At 39.4% G+C, this 8286-nt stretch overlaps 1 non-coding gene across 1 annotated transcript; it reads left to right on the top strand.

Annotated features, from left to right (window-relative positions):
* The first annotated feature begins 7892 nt into the window (after positions 1–7892).
* Positions 7893–7996, top strand: LOC114005955 (U6 spliceosomal RNA). Its single transcript, XR_003547742.1, has one exon. It is a non-coding gene; the product is annotated as a U6 spliceosomal RNA (small nuclear RNA).
* The last annotated feature ends 290 nt before the right edge of the window (positions 7997–8286 follow it).

Below are 8286 nucleotides of genomic sequence, written 5' to 3'. Positions count from 1 at the left end.
GCTGTCACCATTTAAGGTGCTGGACTCCCACATGGCCTAACATGATTGGAGTCCTGGATCTGGTGGCTTGCTTTGTCACTTTCCCTTTCTCTCTCTTTCTCTCTCTCTCTCTCTCTGGTCAAATTAAAAATAATAACAAATAAAGTAAATAATTATTTTTTAAAAAACTTTCTTTAACCACCATGATACCATTATTAAGATCACTGCTCACTCAAAGCCAGTAGGTGGTACAGTGGGTAAGGTGCTGGATTCCCACATGTTCTACTATGGTTTGAGTCTTGGACCCAGCTGCTTGAAAAATCATGCCAGATCTGAATGAGTGTTCCCAATATCCCAAGAAAAGAATGGAGGAGAAGGAATTGCAGCATGGTCATTTCCTCTAGGGGGTGATTTCTCACTTTCCTACACTCAGTTTCTCTCCAGAAGATACAAGCACCCTATGGCAAACACCTTTTAAAAAAGATCATTGCCCACTCGGTCTCATTGTAATACTGGGTCATCAGAAAAGTCATGATACATTATTGCATAAAGAAACAGAAACTTGACGTGACTTTTCTGATGACCCAATACTTTCTGGATCTCCTTCTTAACGATTTCACTTTAGTGCCTGTGTATGCTTTATACTGATTGGATATATACAGAAGAAAAGCTGCAAGAAAAAATTATTTTAAGGAGGAAAAAGACTGGAGGTGAATTGGGCCTAGAACACAAGCTGAGAAAACTCTTCATCTTGTTTCTACGGGAAAGAGTTACAGCTTTGACAATTATCTTTTTATTTATTTATTTATTTATTGGAGAGGTTTTTGCTATAGGGCACATGCGCTCGCCAGAGAGACAGAAAGCGAGAAATCACCCCCCAAGGAGGATGGCCATGCCACAATCCCTTCTCCTCCATTCTCCTCTGGGGATCTTGGGCATGCATGCACACGCACCCAATGTGAGTTTAAGCCACCGGGTCCGGGACTCGAACTGCAGTCAACTACATGGGAGTCCAGCGACATAACCATTACACAAACTAGTGGTCCCAACAGGATTTTCTTATTCTAAATTCTATAGCATATGTTCTTTTTAAAAAATTGAATTTAGAGCCAGCAGGCAATTATCTTTTTGAAGAGTGATATGCTGCTATTTCTTTTTTGTTATCACATTTCACGAAGTAATGACACAGTGAGACTACAGTTGAATGAATACAATAAGTATAAAAAGGTCAGGGTTGAATAGTAAAATATAAGCACAATCATATTTTCTGCCAAACAAGAGGAATAAAATGTTAACATTTACTGAAATATAAAGATATTCAGAAACCTTACCCGTCGCAAAAATATCACTTACAGTCTCTATATATGAATCGAGATAACAGTGGCTCAGTTGGCTACAGAAACTTTTTTTTTTACTTTTGCCAGAGGACATATGAGCTCTGCTGAGAGATACAGAGACAGAGACAGGTGGAAATGGAAAGTGAGAAAGCACCTTCTCCCATGGGGAATAGTCATGCTGCAATCTCCTCTCCTCCATTTCTCCTTTGGAATTTTGGGCAAGCCCACAAAGGCCCTACAGTGTTTCTCCATTTTTCTTTCTTTTCTTTTAACATTGTTTCCATAGGGCAAGTGGGCTGGCCAGATAGAGGCAGAGAGAGAAAGCGAGGAGGGCTGACCATGCTGCTATCCTTTTTCCTTCCTTCTCTTCTTGAGATTTTGGGCATGCCCTAAAACATCACTTGCCTGGAGTGATTTTTTATTTTTTTGAGGGATTTTTGCTATAGGGTGCCCACTGAAGAGAAAGAGACAGAGAGAGAGAAAATGACAGATCACTCCCAGGGTTGGCGACAGTGCCACAATCCCTTCTCCCATTCTCCTCTTAGGATTTTGGGCACATTTCAAGTACCTGGCGTGAATTTCAAGCCTCCAGGTCAGGGACTCAAGCTGCAGTTGGCCAAGTAGGAGTTCAACGTCTTAACCAGTATTTGCCCACTGAAGAGAAAGAGACAGAGAGAGAGAAAATGACAGATCACTCCCAGGGTTGGCGACAGTGCCACAATCCCTTCTCCCATTCTCCTCTTAGGATTTTGGGCACATTTCAAGTACCTGGCGTGAATTTCAAGCCTCCAGGTCAGGGACTCAAGCTGCAGTTGGCCAAGTAGGAGTTCAACGTCTTAACCAGTATTCCACCTGCTCTCCCACCCACCCCCACCCCGCCTCCCAGTATTATTTTCAAGCAACCAGGCTAGAGGCTCAAGCTGCAGTACACCATGAGGGAGTCCAGCATCTTAACTACTATACCACCTCCTGCCTGTTTTCCCCTCCGACCCCAACCCCTACATGTGTTTTTCAAGTTACATATCTGGCCCTCGAACTGTGCAGTTGACGAAAGGTTTTTTTTTGCTATAGGGCTCGTGTGTTCGCCAGACAGATAGAGAGAGACAGAGAGACAGAAAGCAAGAAATCACCCCCTAAGGGGGATGGTCACGCCGCAATCTCTTCTCCATTCTCCTCTCAGGATCCTGGGCACGGACGCACACGCACCCAGCGTGAGTTTTAAGCCACCGGGTCTGGGATGTGAACTGCGGTCGACTATGTAGGAGTCCAGCGACATAGCTGTTACGCTAACTGCTGGTTCCCCTATTTATCCATTCATTAATTTAACTTGACTAGAGAGGGACAGAGAGAGAGAAGAGAAGGAAAGTGAGGAAGCAAGCCACCAGGTCCAGGAATTGAACCATGATTGCCCATGTGGAAGTATTCAGCACAAAAATATAATTCTAAAAATAGTTTACAAAACTACTTCTAGCTGACAAATTAGACTAGAAATATGATAGACTAACATGCCCTGGACATCACGTCACCCTACCATTCTAGCTATAAGACCTCAAAGAAATCACTTAACCACTCTCGAGCCTCAGTTTCTGCACTTACAGTAAGAATAATAGATTAAAATAAGAAGGTCTTGAGATTTCCCTTCTAGTTTTACACTAAGAGTAAATATTTTTCTATTTGATAACAAAGCATTGTTAAAAAAAAAACTTCAGCAAAATTTAATTCAACACAGTTTAATTGAGCAAAGAACGACTTACTCTTGGGCATCCTCTAGAATTGGTTCTGAGGTACTCAGGCTGCCACATGACCTGATAACGTTTATGGGCAGAAAAAGGAAAATGACATACTGAAAAAAGGTAGAGAAACAGCTGTACTTCTTATAGCTTGGTGTTTGCCCATTTATAAACAGTTTGAACAGTTGGTCATCGTGACTGGCTGTTACTCAAGTATCTATTACTGAAGTTTAGGTTTAACCAACTTAGTTACTTTAGTTTAAAGAAATCCCATGTGAGATCCAGCTGCCATAATGACCACACCACAGGCTGGCCCTTTTTTCATTATTGTTATTTAGTTTCCAGTCTACATAGTTATTCCTACTTTGTAGCAGCGATAACTGGGAATTCGGTTTTATGGTATAATAATTCGATTGGTATATTAAATTTTATAGATTAATAGTAATGGATTAAAAAGGCTTATTTTCTGTTGGACAAGAAACAACAGAATACCTTTATTAGTTTTGTTTGTATATTTGTCTATTTTGTCTAAAGTCAGTTATGAACTTATGCCACCATGAATATCTTTGACATCTGAATTGGTGAGTACTTGTGTTTCTGTGTTTACTCCTCTCTGTGGCTGAAGTTGTAGATCTGATGTCATAAGTTCTCTGTGTATCTGTATGGTTATAATTCAGAACAACCTTTCTCTCTCATTATGTCTACGAAATCTGTTTTTATATCTGAAGATATTAAATTAAAGGAGCACTGTTCTGATTAGAGAACATAAGTACATATATAAATGAAAGTGTAATAGCTATCTGCTTTAACCAGACTGACTCCATCTTATTAATCAAAATTGTTTTCTCTCAGCCTGATGCTCTTTGTTTGAAATCTCTCTTAGGAATTTCAAGGAGAGGAAAGGTCAACCTGAAGCTTGAAACAATGAAGGAAATTCTGCCACATATGCCCCAGCCAAAAGCTAGCATGACCTATGCTTTTCTATACATAGCCATTAGCTCCCCACCTTGTTCTTTTTCCTATAAAAGCATCCATAAATTGGCTGACCAAAGGTATTTTTACATGTCTTCCTGGTGTGGCTATACTATAATAAATTCTCCTCTCTCTCAAGAACTTTTCTTCTCTGTGTTCTGTTGAGCAAGAAGGGTCAGACTTGTGTTGGGACTATGGCCCAGGCATAGGGCCCATTGCTTGGCTACAGAATATTTTTAAATTCTGAGACCAGGGGGTGGAGTAGTGATTAAGGCACTGGACACTCCTACATGGCTGACCACAGTTCGAGTCCTGAACCTGGTGACTTGCTTTCTGACTGTCTCTCTCTCTCTGTGTGTGTTTCTCTCTGGTCAAATTAAAATAAATAAATGAAAATACAAAATTAATTCTTTTAAAAATATATTTTTAAATTCCAAGAAAATAAGAAATTTTAATTGCTAACAATTTAAGTGTGCTAGACTTTAATGAAACATCTTACAGAAACTAAGATTACAAAATGAAAATTAATTTTTGGTAACATTGTCTTTTTTTCTTTTTTCTTTTTTCTTTTTTTTTTTGAGAGGTTTTTACTACAGGGCGCATGCACTCGCCAGACAGACAGAGACAGACAGAGAGACAGCGAGAAATCATCCCCCCAGAGGGGAGGGCCACGCCGCAATCCCTTCTCCATTCTCCTCTTGGGATCTTGGGCACACACGCACATGCACCCAGCGTAAGTTTAAGCCACCAGGTCTGGGACTCGAACCGCAGTCGACCACGTGGGAGTCCAGCAACATAGCCATTACGCTAATTGCTGGTCCCAATAGTAACTATGCTTTGAAATATGTCAGCTTGAGGATTCCTTCCAAGATCCTTAAGCAACCAGATCGTGGACAGACATTTGAGTTAATTAATGGGTAATCAGAACAGCTAAATATTTTCTAAGTAAAATAGAATATTGCAGTGTGGATTTAAACTAAACATAATTCTATATACTTTTGCTTCATTTTAATACTGTCGATAGTTCTAGACTCTACTTGGCCCCCCACCCAACATATGTGTTGAACATCCATTTTTCCAGATGCCTTCACATTCTGTTATACTCTGCTTTCACCTGTCATAAATGAGACTTTTGTCCCTTAAACTGATGCCTTAGCTCTCTAGCCAATTCGCCTTTCTTCAGGCTATGTTCCTTCTACTTTCTCCTCATTGTTCTGTTAGTGAGTACCCTGATGAGAACATATTTGGGATTAGTGCTAAGATCTTAGCTCATTACACATGGCTCATCACATATTGGCTCTAGGATAGCTTCACAGTTATATATCCTACTTTCTGAAACTCTCTTTCTTGCAGTCTCTAGGAATATTTTAAATTCTTTCCACAAATATTGATTGATTGGAACAAAAATTCCTGTCCTCAGTGTCTCTATGACATTTACGTACATATACAGGTACAGTCTACTCTCTTTAACATTACCGCCACCTCTTCATAACAGGGCTCTAACTACCTTTTCTTCCAAGAACAACTTCTGCAGCAATTCTCTCTAACCCCTCATTTATCAGGAGGACACCTTACTTATCTTCTGTTTCTCTACCTCTCTCTTAGTAGAACCATTGAAATGTTCATTACACTGCTCTGTTCTTGCTTATTTTCCTGTCTGTCTCTGACACCTGCTTGTATGTATGTGTGTACTAAGAGGAAAGAAATATCTTCTGTAAATTCCTGCCCTAGAACTTGGCATAAAAGGCCTGGCATAAGGCCTGGCATGTCATACCTTCAGTAAATACTTTCTGAGCCCACAAGTGAAACCAAACCAAAAAAGGCAACCCTAAGACCTAGTTAGTTTGTGTTTCACCAGAAAAAGCTAATGTTCATATTTTAAAAGGTGAAATAAATCACTTCCTCCCGCTGTTTAACAAAAAGGACATTTCCCAGCCCCATTTCAGGAGGTTCCTGAAAAACCATAGAAGAGCTTTTTAAATGTTTCCAAACACTGTAGGCCACACAAAAATGCAAAAAAGAACAGGAAGGAGGAGGAAGAGGAAGAAGAGAAAGAGAAAAAAATAGGAGGGGGAAGGAGGAAGAGAAGGAGGAGAGAGGAAGAAGAAGAGGAGGAAAAGAAGATGAAGAAGAAAAAAGAAGAAAGAAGGAAGCAGCAGCAGCAGCAGCAGCAGTAGCAGCAGCCACTCACATAGGAAGTATGGAAAAAGTTGAGACCAGCAGATGGTGTAATGGCTATGTCACTGGACTCCCATGTAGTCAACTATGCTTCAAGTCCCAGACTCGGTGGCTTAAACTCACACCAGGTGCTTGTGCGTGCGTGCCCAAGATCCCAAGAGGACAATAGAAGTGTTTGCAGTATGGCCATCCCCCCTGGGGGGGGTGGTTTCTCACTTTCTGTCTCTTTGTCTCTCTCTGTCTCTCTTTCTTGTGAGTGCACGTGCCCTATAGGAAAAACCTCTCCAAAAAAAAAAAAGGAAGTATGGAAAAAGTAATTGATTAATGAAGAGTTGTTGGGAAAGCTCATCCACTCATTGATGAGGTTCCCAAAATGATACCCCAGATAGATGAGATGACCTAGCAAAATTAGGTGCAAAAAGAAGTGGAGAAGCACTAGATCATAATTCTAAGAAAGCACAACTACTAAATTGTCTTAATACCATGTACTTTTCAAAACAGGGTAGTGGTTAGTAAGTGGGGGAGAAAAATGTCTCTGTCTCTTATGGTGACTGTTCTTATTCTACTGCTCACTTTAGCAGGACTGTTTTCCTCATCCTCTGTGGAAGGAAACATTCCACAGGACTACACTAGCACAAATAGCCTTTGCTTTCAAAGTCTGCTCTTGCCAATTACTATACCATTGTGGTGTGTGTGTGTGTGTGTGTGTGTGTGTGTGTGTGTGTATACTCTTCCACCTTCAGACTTAGATATTAAGCTCTTCAGGTGTAACAATGGAACTGGAGCCAATAACATATATTAATGGTATCACTTGGGCATCTATCTCTGAAAGCTCAACTGTTGATAGATGAAAATTTTGGAGACTCATTTCATTTACAGGAAAGATGCTTGCTTTGCTTCTGTCAGAGTTAGGACTATGAGAGGCTTAAACTGGAGAAGCTTCCTTTTTTTTAAGGATTATGTTTTATCTTAACTTTATTTATTTATTTTAATTTGACCAGAGAGGAACAGAGAAACAGAGAATTGAGTTAGAGAGAGAGAGAGAGAGTAAGAAAGTAAGCCACCAGGTCCAGGACATGAACCGTAGTCGGTCATGTAGGAGTCCAATGCCCTTAACCACCACACCAGCTGTTGGCCCCAGGAGAAGCTTCTTTTGTTGTACTCTTATTCTGCCCTGTGTTATGAACTTCTGACTTACAACTCCTGTATCAGAATAAACATGTCAACAAAGTATCTTGTTGGAGACTAACACCTCCAGTCATCATCTGATGACTATATCTTTCTCCATTAATCTAAAAGTTAGTCATTTGAAATTTTGTTTGTTTAGCTTCAAGGTCTTACTAAAGTCATAGATTAGGGATAACTGAAATAGCTCTAAAGGAGCTATGTTGAAATGGTTGTAGAGAAATACATTTAAACTAATGTGATACAAAACCATACAATAACACAGAAATTTCATATGTAGCACTCACAAAATTGTGATTTTTGTAAAATACCTTCACTTTGTCACCAAATGCATAGATTAATAATAAAATAAGAGGATGACACTTTTTCATTAAAAAAAAAAAAAAAACAAGTTTCATCAGAGGTAAACTTTCCTTCTGGAAGCCCTTCTACATCTGGAAGATATGCCTATGATATACTTTTAATACATTACCTACCTCTGTCATAATTCTTGTTGTTTAAATGATCTGTAGTGCTCACTTCAGCAGCATATATACTAAAATTGGAAAGATACAGAGGTTAGCACAACCCCTGCACAGGGATGACATACAAATTCGTGAAACACTCCATATTTTTAACTGAGAGTTTGGAAAGTACAGTAACAGGAAGGGCAAGTGTAGATACTAGAGATATTAAAGATATTAATATGGGGGTGAGTAATAGAAGGAGGGAGTGAGGGAAATGGAAAAAAAAGCAATATGATTGACACAAAAATGAAAAGTTATTTGCTGACAATAATATATAAGACAATGACTTTGTCCTGACTGATATGTACTGTATTCATGCTGGAAAAAGCAATGTTTTACAATGTTAAGATATATATTGATTAAATGTAAATTAAAATAATAATAATAAAATGTTAAATA

Source organism: Tupaia chinensis, unplaced genomic scaffold (assembly GCF_000334495.1).
Source record: "Tupaia chinensis unplaced genomic scaffold, TupChi_1.0 Scaffold144991_2, whole genome shotgun sequence".
Taxonomy (NCBI): domain Eukaryota; kingdom Metazoa; phylum Chordata; class Mammalia; order Scandentia; family Tupaiidae; genus Tupaia; species Tupaia belangeri.
Note: the sequence above shows the minus strand (reverse complement) of the source record. Positions and strands in the feature narration are given on the sequence as shown.